The sequence below is a fragment of the Cololabis saira genome, chromosome 16 (genome assembly GCF_033807715.1).
Source record: "Cololabis saira isolate AMF1-May2022 chromosome 16, fColSai1.1, whole genome shotgun sequence".
NCBI classification, from domain to species: domain Eukaryota; kingdom Metazoa; phylum Chordata; class Actinopteri; order Beloniformes; family Belonidae; genus Cololabis; species Cololabis saira.
Window position 1 is genome coordinate 2,652,569 of NC_084602.1, and position 12,030 is coordinate 2,664,598.

The following is a 12,030-nucleotide window of genomic DNA, read 5'->3' on the forward strand; positions in this document are numbered from 1 at the left end:
AGGGGTGGTGCTGAAAGTAGGGGTAGGGGGAGTATTGGGACTGGGCCCTGGGAAGATTTCAAGTGCCCTAAAATCTGTCCCTTCTTTTTTAGGGCTAGTGATAGAAAGTAGGGGGTGTATTGGGATTGGGCCATAGACACAGGAACAACTTTGACAGAGAGTGAGAGAGGGAGAGAGAGTCTCCATTAGGGCTGTTCGATTAATCGATTTTAAATCGTAATCGCGATTATGTAATTAGAACGATGTTAAAACGTGAAACTCATAAAATCGATTTTTCACTTTTTTTTTTTTTACCTTGTCTGCACACATATTAATGATTGATACCATATTAATGATTGATGGAAATACCTCTCAATACCTGCGACAAGTGCCCCATGGGAGAGGCTCTTTAGTGTAGGAGGGGGCGTTGTAACATGCCACCGGGCATCCCTCAAGCCAGATGCGGTAGACCGGCTCGTGTTCCTCACAAAAAACTTGCAAATGTGAATATCAAATGTAATGACTGACATTACACACCTCTACCTCCTTCATGGGTTGCGTTATTATTTAGCATGCAAAGACCCAGTTTAGTTTAATTAGAAAATGTCTTGTTTTATCTAATTGGAAATATAACTTACTGTATGTTTGCAAGTGCTGATTTGCTGATTTTTTTTTTCCAGAGATAAAACTTTATATTTTACGGAGCCCCTCTGGTGACATTTGAAAAAAATAAAATAATGCGTGGCCATGCATTAATAACTCGTGGCCACGAGATAATCAATGCGTGGCCATGAGATAATCAATGCGTGGCCACGCATTATGTATCTCGTGCCCATGCATTATTTTACTCGTGGATGGCATTATAACCTACTGTCTGGACTTCGTGGATGCAACCCCCTGTGTGGGATGGTTATTCATCATTAGTAATCGTCTATTTATATTAAAGAGCAAGAGTATTGTCATGGCGAGTGTAGTAATAACATGTGACATTTGAAAAAAATAAAATAATGCGTGGCCACACATTAATAACTCGTGGCCACACATTAATAACTCGTGGCCACGCATTAATGATCTCGTGGCCACGCATTGATTATCTCGTGGCCACGCATTAATAACTCGTGGCCACGAGATATTAATGCGTGGCCACGCATTATTTTATTTTTTTCAAATGTAAAAATAATAGTCCGTAATATATTATTATATTTTTTAAATCTTTTTTTCAACTTATTTTACAGAGTTTTGCACTTTATTCATTCATTTTTGGTTTAATAAGAGCAAAGTTTGCACTTAAAGCCCAATGGGGCAAATGTTCAATAAAAAAACTGCATATTTGAAATAATTTATTTGCCTTTTGTCAATTCACAAAATAATCGTAATCGAAAATCGGATTTTGAGAGAAAAAAATCGAGATTTTATTTTTGGGCAAAATCGAACAGCCCTAGTAGGGGGTCTATTGGGATTGGGCCATAGACACAGGAACAACTTTGACAGAGAGTGAGAGAGGGAGAGGGAGTCTCCATTACCGCTTGGTAGCGCTGCTGAGGCTGCGGGAGGAAGAGGAGGAAGAGGAGGAACACCCCCCTCCTCTCCAGGTCTCAGCTTTCAGCTTCCAGCATACCTAACACAGTAAACGCAGCTCCGCTGCTGCTGCTCCCGAACCCCCATCCGGGACCGGACCGCTCCCTCAGACCCAGCCGGGACCAGGACCAGGACCGGTGCTGGTGCTGGCCGAGCCGGGACCAACGGGACCAGCGGGACCAGGATCACCAGGATCACCGAGGTCCGGGTCCCTCCCCACCGGGGCAGGAATGTCCTGCTGGAGCTTCTGGACCGGGCAGGACCGTGTTCCGAGGTGGGTTCCGCCCGGACCTCCGGGAGTCCTCCCGGGTCTCAGCAGCGGGGGGGTGGCTCAGCAGAACCGGGTTGGGAGGGGGGTCGGGTTCGGTGCAGTGGCCCGGGCTCGGTTCTGTTCCCCCCCTAGGAATCTGAGCCCAGGCTAGCGCTAGCCGCCTAGCTGCTGCTAGGCTAGCAGCTAACGGAGAAAGCTAGTGCTGGGGAAGGTGTTGGTTCTGTTGGTGGGGCCGAACCGGGCTGGGCCAGGCCGAACCGGGCCGAACCGGGCCGGGCCGGGCCTCGGTCGGTTTCTCTGGATTATTTACGGGTCGACGTGACACCCACACCGCTCAGGTGGAGCTGATTTATGGTTCCGCGTTAGGCTCTGCGTTGGTGTAACGCTGATTTATGGTTCAGCGTCACACCGACGCAGAGCCTACGGCGTAGGCTCTGCGTCGGTGTGACGCGGAACCATAAATCACCTTCACGTCGTCCCTGTTATCGCTGTGTTACTGGGTTTAAACTGGTTAAAGTGGAGGTTCCTGCTCCCCAGTGTTCCCAGCGGGGTGTGTGTGGTTCTGTGCTGGTTCTGTTCTGGTTCTGTTCTGGGATGGGACCAGCAAACATAGTCCATGTTCCAGACCAGATATCAGCACCACTCAAAGTCACAAAACTTACGTATAATTTAAAAATATCCATGTCTATAGATGATATTTTGGTCTGATAACCTTCCTGAGTGGCAGCTGGATCATCCTGTATCTGCAGATAAAGACCAGTTTGTGACATTTATAGTTTCATAGGAGCCTAATGATGCTCCTCTAGTTTAAGGCTCACAATGACCTGCAACAATGATATAGTAGGGGTATATTATACATTTCCTGAATCCTTATGGTCCTGTGAGTATTCCAGTTTTTGTATTTTGTGTCTCTGTTGTTCCTAGATGACACAGGGCTAAAAGATAGTATATCATTTAGGCGAAAATGGTGTAAAAATGTGTGTTGTTTATAGTTTAAAGAGCTGCAGTGACCTCTATGTTGGTCAGAAAGATTGACATCTTAGCTTGAATGAATGCTTAAAATGTCCAATTTAAAATGATACCAAAGACAATATAGTGAAACATTGACAGATTTCCTGTACGTGAGTCTAAACCAGGATATGCAGCAGCATCTAAAATGTAATTTTCTGAACTTCATGAGCTGATAACTATGATCCAGCTGCCACTCAGGAAGGTTATCAGACCAGAATATCATCTACAGACATGGATGTTTTCAAAAATCACAAGTAAGTTTGGTCACCTTGAGTGGTGCTGACAAGTGAAATTTTGGGTTCTGGCCCGCGGACTAACATGTGCAACTGCGTTCCTCAGTCGGTTTCAAACGTAAAGTAGAAGAAAAATGGATAAAAAAACAAAGCAAAAACTAAACCCCCCTAATTGGCAGCAGGCAGCCCCGGGGGTCAGGGGGGAGAATAGAATAGAATAAACTTTATTGATCCCCCAGAGGGGAATTTCACTTGCGCAGCAGCAAACAAACACACGCTCGACCATTTTTACAAAATGTACACGAAGGTATGAAAAAGGTATATACTAAAAAAATAACCAATAAATAGCTAAGTAATTAAAAAGAGCAATATAAAAATGAGCAACGCACAAAAGAAGTACTAAACCCTAAAAACGAATAATATATACATGTGCAAAGAGACAAAAATACCAGTGATGCATTTAGAGAGAGAAGGTTATTGCACTTTAAACTGTACTTGTAATTTATGGTTTTATTTGGATCCCCATTAGCTGCAGCAAAACTGCAGCTATTCTTCCTGGGATCCGACACATATCATACAGTATATGATAAAAATTAAAAGCAAACCTAAAGAGGTAATAAAGAAAAAGAAAAGAAACATAGAAAAGAAAAAAAGTAAAAAAAAAAAAAAAAGGAAATTCTACTACAAAATATACAAATAAGACCAGTGCTCCTTTTCATACTCACATTAAGGTTACAGTCATTCCGAATCATTTAGATGTAATGCATTACAATACAAAATCATACCTTCTTTAAATAGCATCAACCAATTCAAACAATGTATAGTCATCGTCAATGCGTTTATGTTATAATCACTTATATATGATCTTATACTTGTGGAATGACGTGAGGCATTACTTGAAGAAAAGCCATTTACAAAAATGAAATATATATATATATATATATATATATATATATATATATATATATACACACACACACACACACACACACATAATTAAACGGAGCAAATATACAGGTGGTGCTTTCAGAAAGCAGGTTATTGCACTTGAGTGACTAGAGTTGGTTGTTGTAGAGTGTGATGGCTGTGGGGATGAAGGACCTGCGGTTCCTTCTCTAGCGGGTGGAGCAGCAGCAGGTGGAGCAGTGTTTGGCTGAAGGAGCTGCTGATTCTCCCACGGTGTCATGTCAGGGGTGAGAGGGTTGTTCATGATGGAGTTCAGCTGGACCAGTATCCTCCTCTCATCCACCTTTCACTAATACAGATAAGGGACGCCCTGATTTCAGCAGTGCAGGCGCCAATAAAAAGGGACATCCCCAAAACTTCTAAACTACATAGAAATGTATTTATTTTATATGAAAAAACAAAATGCTTTGATTTAAAGTTTAAAGTGCCTTAATAGCATTGAACTTGCATGAATGTACAGACAGCCAACCATACTAGAGACTGAAATATCCTCCTATGCTACTGTACGTCCACATCAGCCCAGATGTAGAATATAACCTACAGGTGAAGGTCGGGAAATTAGAATATGGTGTAAAAGTTAATTTATTTCAATAATTCAACTTAAAAAGTGAAACTAATATATTACATAGTCTCATTACATGCAAAGCAAGATGTGTTAAACCTTTTATTTGTTATAATTTTGATGATTTGAATTGTTTATTGATTTCATACTAGGCTATAGAGATTTTTTTATTTGGGGTTTTCATTAACTGTGAGCCATAATCACCAAAATTATAACAAATAAAGGCTTGAAATATCTCACTTTGAATGTAGTGGGAAGTAATATATTTGTTTCACCTTTAGTTGAATTTACTACGAATGGTAAAGGAAGGTAAAGGAAAGGAACTTTTAATTCCCAATTACGTAACAATTCCGTATTTCAAGGGACGGGTGGCGACCCTACGGTGGGCCGGTCCCGCAGCTGCGGCCCCGCACGCCGTGGACGGTCCCGGCTGCTGCAGCTCCAGCAGCTCCTGCTACTCTCCAAAACTCTCATTAAAGGCGTAGTCCGGCTTTTATCCAAACTCTCTTCCTCAGGGATTTCTTCCAGCCTTTGGCAGACCTCCCTCCATAAAATGTTCTCTAACGTAGAGTTACAGAAATGTGCATTGTTTGTAAGGGAGACTCACCTGTGTGGAAATATGGCTATTATTTGTTGTCTGTACCAAGTACAGGCCATTATTTCCCCAGTCTCCCTAAAACCAGTAACCAGCTCAAATGACCCCAGAGGTCCCCATTCATCATTTTCACTGACTGACTGACGGTTTTAGGGCTTTTTTTCCTCAATCCCCAACTTGATGCCTGGTTTACATCTTAAAAATAAGGATAATGTTGAGTCTACATGGTGTTTTGTTACAAAAAGTGGTTAAAATTAAGGGAAAACAGCACATTTGTTTGTAAAAATGCCTTGTATTGGTGTGTACAAAAATAAGCAATGTGATGAAGATGTAGTTTTAAATAGAAATTAGAAGTATATATTAGTTGATCAGTTTTAAAATGACAGAAAGGTGTATTGTCTCTTACAGTTTCTAGGTAGATAAACTTAATCATTGTACACCTGACTGATTATCTCTCAAACCTATTTTTAGATCTCAGATCCTGTTTTGAGGTATTTGATTTTGAAAGGGAGAGTTTTGTGGGTTAGGTTTTGTTTGGTCTCTCAGATCCTACCGGACATTGAAAATAATATTTAATATCGAGGGTTTTGCATCCTTTCCCTGTTAAATATCGGTAACTGGTAATTAAACAAGAGTTCTTACATTCAAATGCTGAAAATGAGAAATCCTGTGAGACGAGCTGAGTGTACTCTGAGAGCTCTTACTTTGCTTTAATGATTTATTTTAAGTAGAGTGGATGAGATGTAATGTTTTTCTCCGGCTGCCGAGCTCAGGGTTGTTTTGGAGAAGGCGGTGCGTTTCTTGCTCGTGGGTTTTGTTAAGTCGTTCATTCGGTAGGAGGAATCTCTGTACCAGAATCACCTTGAATCAGCGTCGCCTCATCTCAAACAGATGCTCCTCCACGGCGGAACCCCGCTTCTCCATTTAGGCTCCATTTCTCTTTTGTTTTTCTTTTCTTTCTCTGTTTTAAATTCCAGATGGATCAGCTGAAAGAGGTTTATTGTCCTTGACATTGTATTTGGTTGTGTTTTAAGGCTTAACAGCATTTATTCATATCTAAAACAAGCTCCCCAACGGAAGCCTTAATCCCCCTGTGTCCTCCCTGTGAGTGGACTGATCACGGTGCACGAATCCCCCGTCAGCTGGAAGAGCTGCACCAGTCCTGCGTGAGCTGATGGTGGGAAGATAATCACAGCCTCCATACAGGTGTTTCTCATGCAGCTAATTGTTTGTTCTTCTATAGAGGGAATGTGCATGACGTCACAGATGCGACTTCACAGCGGGTTTCACCCACTGAGTGTCAGAAAGGCAGAGTGGCAGCGTAAACTTTCAGTTTGAGCACTTGAAAACATCTGAAATGGGAAAGAGCTGTTGTGCGATCGACTGTACTCATATATTTAGCAAGAAATCAGAGTTATCTTTTTACACTACCTGATACAAAATGGGAGCCGAAAATCCACGTTTCGGTGCCGGGAATCCAGGTGTTTCTGTGAATTGGGGGGAGCCTATATAGTTGTTTTTAGTGACTCCCTTCATTATTGGACTCAGAAAACCATTTACATGTGTTTCAGGTGCAAAATGAACGTTTCTGGCTCAGATACGGCCAAAAAGCGGATTTCTGTGATAACACTGTTTTACCTTCTGATTAAGCTTAAGACAGACAAATGGATCGCTGGATTCAAGGCACCGAAACGTGGATTTGTGGTTCCCATTTTGTATTACTTAATGTTAGATTTTTGGGTAGCTAACGTTAAACGGTCAAATCATAAAGTTCGGTGTCCTCATCACTTTAAAGGGAAAGTTTGTTTTTTTACAACCTGGACCTTATTTCTGGCATTTTTTATGGTCGTATACTCACCCAGGCAAGTTTGGTGTCATTTGGAGTCCTTCGGAAGATATTAGGAGTTTTGTGCGAGCCGCTTCTCCATATAATGGTAGCGGATGGGGCACAGCGGGACACAGACGATGCAGCGTCTAAATAACACATGATTGCCGCGAAACTCGTTCATTTATTTTATGAATCACTAGATCTGCTTCCAGGACCTGTTGTCTACATCCGGGGCTGTGTGTGTAACAAATAAATCAGTTTGTAAACAAGACCTCTGACCTGCATGCCGTCATCTCTGTGTGCGCATCGCAGACACAGCTCTGTGTACAGCTGGAGTTCGCTACTGTTAGTTTACTGTTAGTTATTTGAAACATGTCTGAATATTTGTCAAATTCTGAGGTTGTGGACGACGACTTTGAATATGTTGGACGTCCTTACCGTTTTGAGCCAGAGTATAGAGAGTGGATGTCTGCTGTTGCTGCTTCCACCTGCCTGCACCCCCCTCTGGTCATCCCGCTGCTGCTTCCACATGCCTGCTGTGTGCTGCTGATGCCCCTGACTCCCCCGGTCTGGCCTTCGGCAGGAGGGTCCCCCCTTATGAGCCTGGTCCTGCTCAAGGTTTCTTCCCTCCTAAAGGGGAGTTTTTCTTGCCACTGTTTGGCTTAAGGCTTTTCTCCCACTATGGGAGTTTTTACCTGCCATTGTTTATATAATAATTGCTCGGGGGTTTATATTTATGTTTATGTTTATGTTCATGTTCTGGATCTCTGGAAAGCGTCTAGAGATAACATCTGTTGTATTAGACGCTATATAAATAAAATTGAATTGAATATACGGCTGAAGAGCTCACTGAACGGAGGACAGAGTGCGCGCACAGAGATGACGTCATGAGTTCAGAGGTCTTGTTTACAAACTGATTTATTTGTTACACACACAGCCCCGGATGTAGACAACAGGTCCTGGAAGCAGATCTAGTGATTCACAAAAGAAATGAACGAGTTTCGTGGCAATCATGTGTTATTTAGACGCTGCATCGTCTGTGTCCCGCTGTGCCCCGTTCACTACCTTTATATGGAGAAGCAGCTCGCACAAAACTCCTAATATCTTCCGAAGGACTCCAAATTACACCAAACTTGCCTGGGTGAGTATACGACCATAGAAAATGCCAGAAATAAGGTCCAGGTTGTAAAAAAACGAACTTTCCCTTTAATTTCTACAACAAATCCTGCCTTGAAGTCGGACCAAGCGTCAATACTTTTGTATGCCTTCAAGCTTTGCTTCGTGTATTTCCCCGGCGTAGAAATTAAGTACATATAAATATCAGAAACTTGATTCGTGGCCAAATATAAATGTCCATGGACCACTGGTTCTTGGTAACTGTACCAAAATATTCATGTCCATGGACCACTGGTTCTTGGTAACTACCAAATATTAATGTCCATGGACCACTGGTTCTTGGGGTAACTGTACGGGTCACTGTCAAGTCCAACTGACGCTAATTTAAGCCGATAATCGGCTGTTATCCCGTCTTCTCCACTAGTTTCAACCCTTTTTGCCACAGCGCGAGTAAAGGGGTGTGGTCCAGTGGGAAAGTGACGTCAATGCATTCCCTCTATTTCTAAACGTTAGTTTTAATCCTTGAGAACGTGTTGAACTGTTGAACGTGTGCGTTGACACCGATCAGCTTCAGCGTTATGACTGCCTGCTTTAGTCCTGGGCCGCTGTAAGGGAGGAGTCTGCTGGGATGTGGGATGGGATTGGTCAGCAAAAGCCTTTAGATAGGTGACAAGTGCTGACGTGACATTTGTGTGAATTCAAGGATGCAGGTTTTCCCAGACGAATATGGTAAAAGGATGAGCGATGTTTCCTCACGTTACCCGTCAGTCATTGTGTTATGTTTGATCATGACTTCAATGGTTCAGCACAGACGGTCCCATTTCAGAGGGGAATGTGAGGAATTTGACATATTTAAGTGTTTGTAGGATACAGTTTTAGTTCATGGAGAGTTTAGCTGACCAGGTCAAGTTTCCTGAGTGTTGTTAACAAAAAGAGATTCTCAGTTTGATCCTAAATATTAACTCTGTTGTTTGTTGCTGCTCGTAGACCACAGAGGGAAACGTAAGCATTATTCTGCCTTCTCTACTGTAAGTCTGAAGTTAATATTTCAACAATAGCATCATTGCATTAGTGTTCTCCAACTTTGTGCTACAGGAGAGTGTGGTGTCTGTAGCTGTTGAGCCGCTAGCGCAGCAGCGAGTTGAGTTTGCTAAACCTGCCAGACCGGCTGCTCAGCTCCTCTGCAGCTGCAAACCAGTGCTGGGTGTGGTCCAGATCTGCTGACAACACTTCCTACCGCTAACTATTGCTTTGATGATTTTGTGAAAATGTCAACAAACGATCATAAATCTGACCATTCTAACAGGTTAATCATTTTGTATTCGATTCAATTTTATTTCTATAGTGTCTAATACAAAAGATGTTGTCTCTAGACGCTTTCAGAGACCAGAACATAAACCCCCGAGCAATTATTACATAAACAATGGCAGGTAAAAACTCCCCTAGTGGGAGAAAAACCTTAAGCCAAACAGTGGCAAGAAAAACTCCCCTTTAGGAGGAAGAAACCTGGACCGGGACCAGGCTCATAAGGGGGGACCCTCCTGCCGAATGCCAGACTGGGGGGTCGGGGACGTCAACAACACAGCAGGCAGGTGGAAGCAGCAACGGGATGACCGGGGGGTGGGGGACGAAAAGTAATAATTTGGTACAAAAATGCAACACAAAATCTGCCCGACCCAAGAGCACAGGAGGTGTTGGAGTGTGTGCACTTGTGGGGAGACGGATTTATTGTTCTCACCTTCCTGAGAGAAGCTTTGTTTTCCAGGGTGTCCTGGCGGTTTCTCTTTCTACTAGCTTAGTGAAGAATGAGCTGTGCGTCCTGGATAAAGTGCACGGATCATCTCACGCCTCCGCACGATTGAAAAGGCTCGCATACAGGACAGTCTCAGAAAATTAGAATATTGTGATAAAGTTCTTTATTTTCTGTAATGCAAAAATGTCATACATTCTGGATTAATTACAAATCAACTGAAATATTGCAAGCCTTCTATTATTTTAATATTGCTGATCATGGCTTACAGCTTAAGAAAACTCAAATATCCTATCTCAATAAATTAGAATATTCTGGGAATCTTAAGCTGTAAGCCATATATATATATATATATATATATATATATATATATATATATATATATATATATATATATGCCAATATTTCAGTTGATTTGTAATGTATGACATTTTTGTTTTTGTAAGTGCATTACAGAAAATCACAATATTCTAATTTTCTGAGACAGTCCTGTATCTTTAACCATCATATTGAGAATGCTGTGGAAGGAAGGAGCGGTCGTGTGGAGCGTGCGCTCAGTGCTGTTCTTATTGACAGGATCTCCCAGGCTGCCTTGCTTCTTCCTGAAATACAGAAATGCACAAAATAAAAATAGTTCAATCAGTTTCACTTCTGACAATGATTTCCATGTTTTTCATCTGTCCGAATGATCTTCACCACAAGAGTAAATGCTCACATGTCCGTAACTGAAGAGTATAGGTGGCATCCTCTTCGTATTTAGACTCATACAGTTCTAGTTTACAGGACTGTCTCAGAAAATTAGAATATTGTGATAAAGTTCTTTATTTTCTGTAATGCAATTAAAAAAAAACCAAAAATGTTATACATTCTGGATTCATTACAAATCAACTAAAATATTGCAAGCCTTTTATTATTTTAATATTGCTGATCATGGCTTACAAATGTATGACATTTTTGTTTTTTTAATTGCATTACAGAAAATAAAGAACTTTATCACAATATTCTAATTTTCTGAGACAGTCCTGTAAGTCGTGTGTACAGTGTTATTTGTTGGTTGCCACTGCTCCGCTAGAAGATGAAAAGAGTTAGATCGTGTTTAAAGTTCAGACGTATTTGACCCTCCATATCACTGGCAGTCTTTTTTTGAAAGCAGTAATTATTTCGTAGTGAAATAATCAAATGAGTTAACTTTCTATTTTTCCTGGTTGTAAAAATGAAACCAGAGGTGAAAGCAGGTCAATGATTTACTTAATAATCCAGACGTCTTATCTGGCAGGTTAAACAACTATTACTATTACAAACAATACAAAGACAACAAGAGGCAAAATAATGAGGAGTTTAGGTTCAACCCGCTGATGATGGCGATGGTAGCTGAACTGCTTTATCTTCCATTTTTCATTCTCGTAGCAAAGCAAATATTTTCTAGGTCAGTGGCTGTCAAAGGGCTGGAATTGCATGCCATTTTTATCTTGTGTCGGCACAAATTGGTTGAAAGCTGTCCATTTTTTTCCTGTGCAAGGGGAGAAGTGACATTGCAGAGCACATGATTGAATTAATCTCCCTTCTCTTATATAAATGTTAACGTCACACTTGCGTTTCTTGAAGACCATTTTGATATTGCAGCTTAAAACAAAAAAAAAAAGTAACAAGCTGATTTTGTTTTTCTGATTTCAAAGATGCTGGTTTGTGATAGCTTAAACAGCATACATGTATTTATTTATACATATATATGCACAGATACATACAAGCTTATCAAATGTAGAAAAGATCACACTTAAAGTCTTTATGTAATTCTGAATAAACCACTCTCACTTTATGCAGGAATGAATACATCATGCACACATGTTCATATACAGGACTGTCTCAGGAAACTAGAATATTGTGATTTTCTGTAATGCAAAAAAAACAAGTCATACATTCTGGATTCATTACAAATCAACTGAAATATTGCAAGCCTTTTATTATTTTAATATTGCTGATCATGGCTTACAGCTTAAGAAAACTCAAATATCCTATTTAAAAAAATTAGAATATTCTGGGAATGTATTATGTTTTTTTAATTGCATTACAGAAAATAAAGAACTTTATCACAATATTAACATTTTCTGAGACAGTCCTGTAAATCTTTAACAGCTTAGCAG

At 41.0% G+C, this 12,030-nt stretch overlaps 1 protein-coding gene across 1 annotated transcript in view; it reads left to right on the plus strand.

The window, feature by feature from the left end:
• The first annotated feature begins 1,523 nt into the window (after positions 1-1,523).
• arhgap5 (Rho GTPase activating protein 5) overlaps positions 1,524-12,030 on the plus strand; it is a 65,144-nt gene continuing 54,637 nt past the window's right edge. Inside the window, exon 1 of the mRNA XM_061744413.1 lies at positions 1,524-1,831. The gene's annotated coding sequence lies outside the window, so the exon portion shown is untranslated. The remainder of the gene's footprint in view (positions 1,832-12,030) is intronic.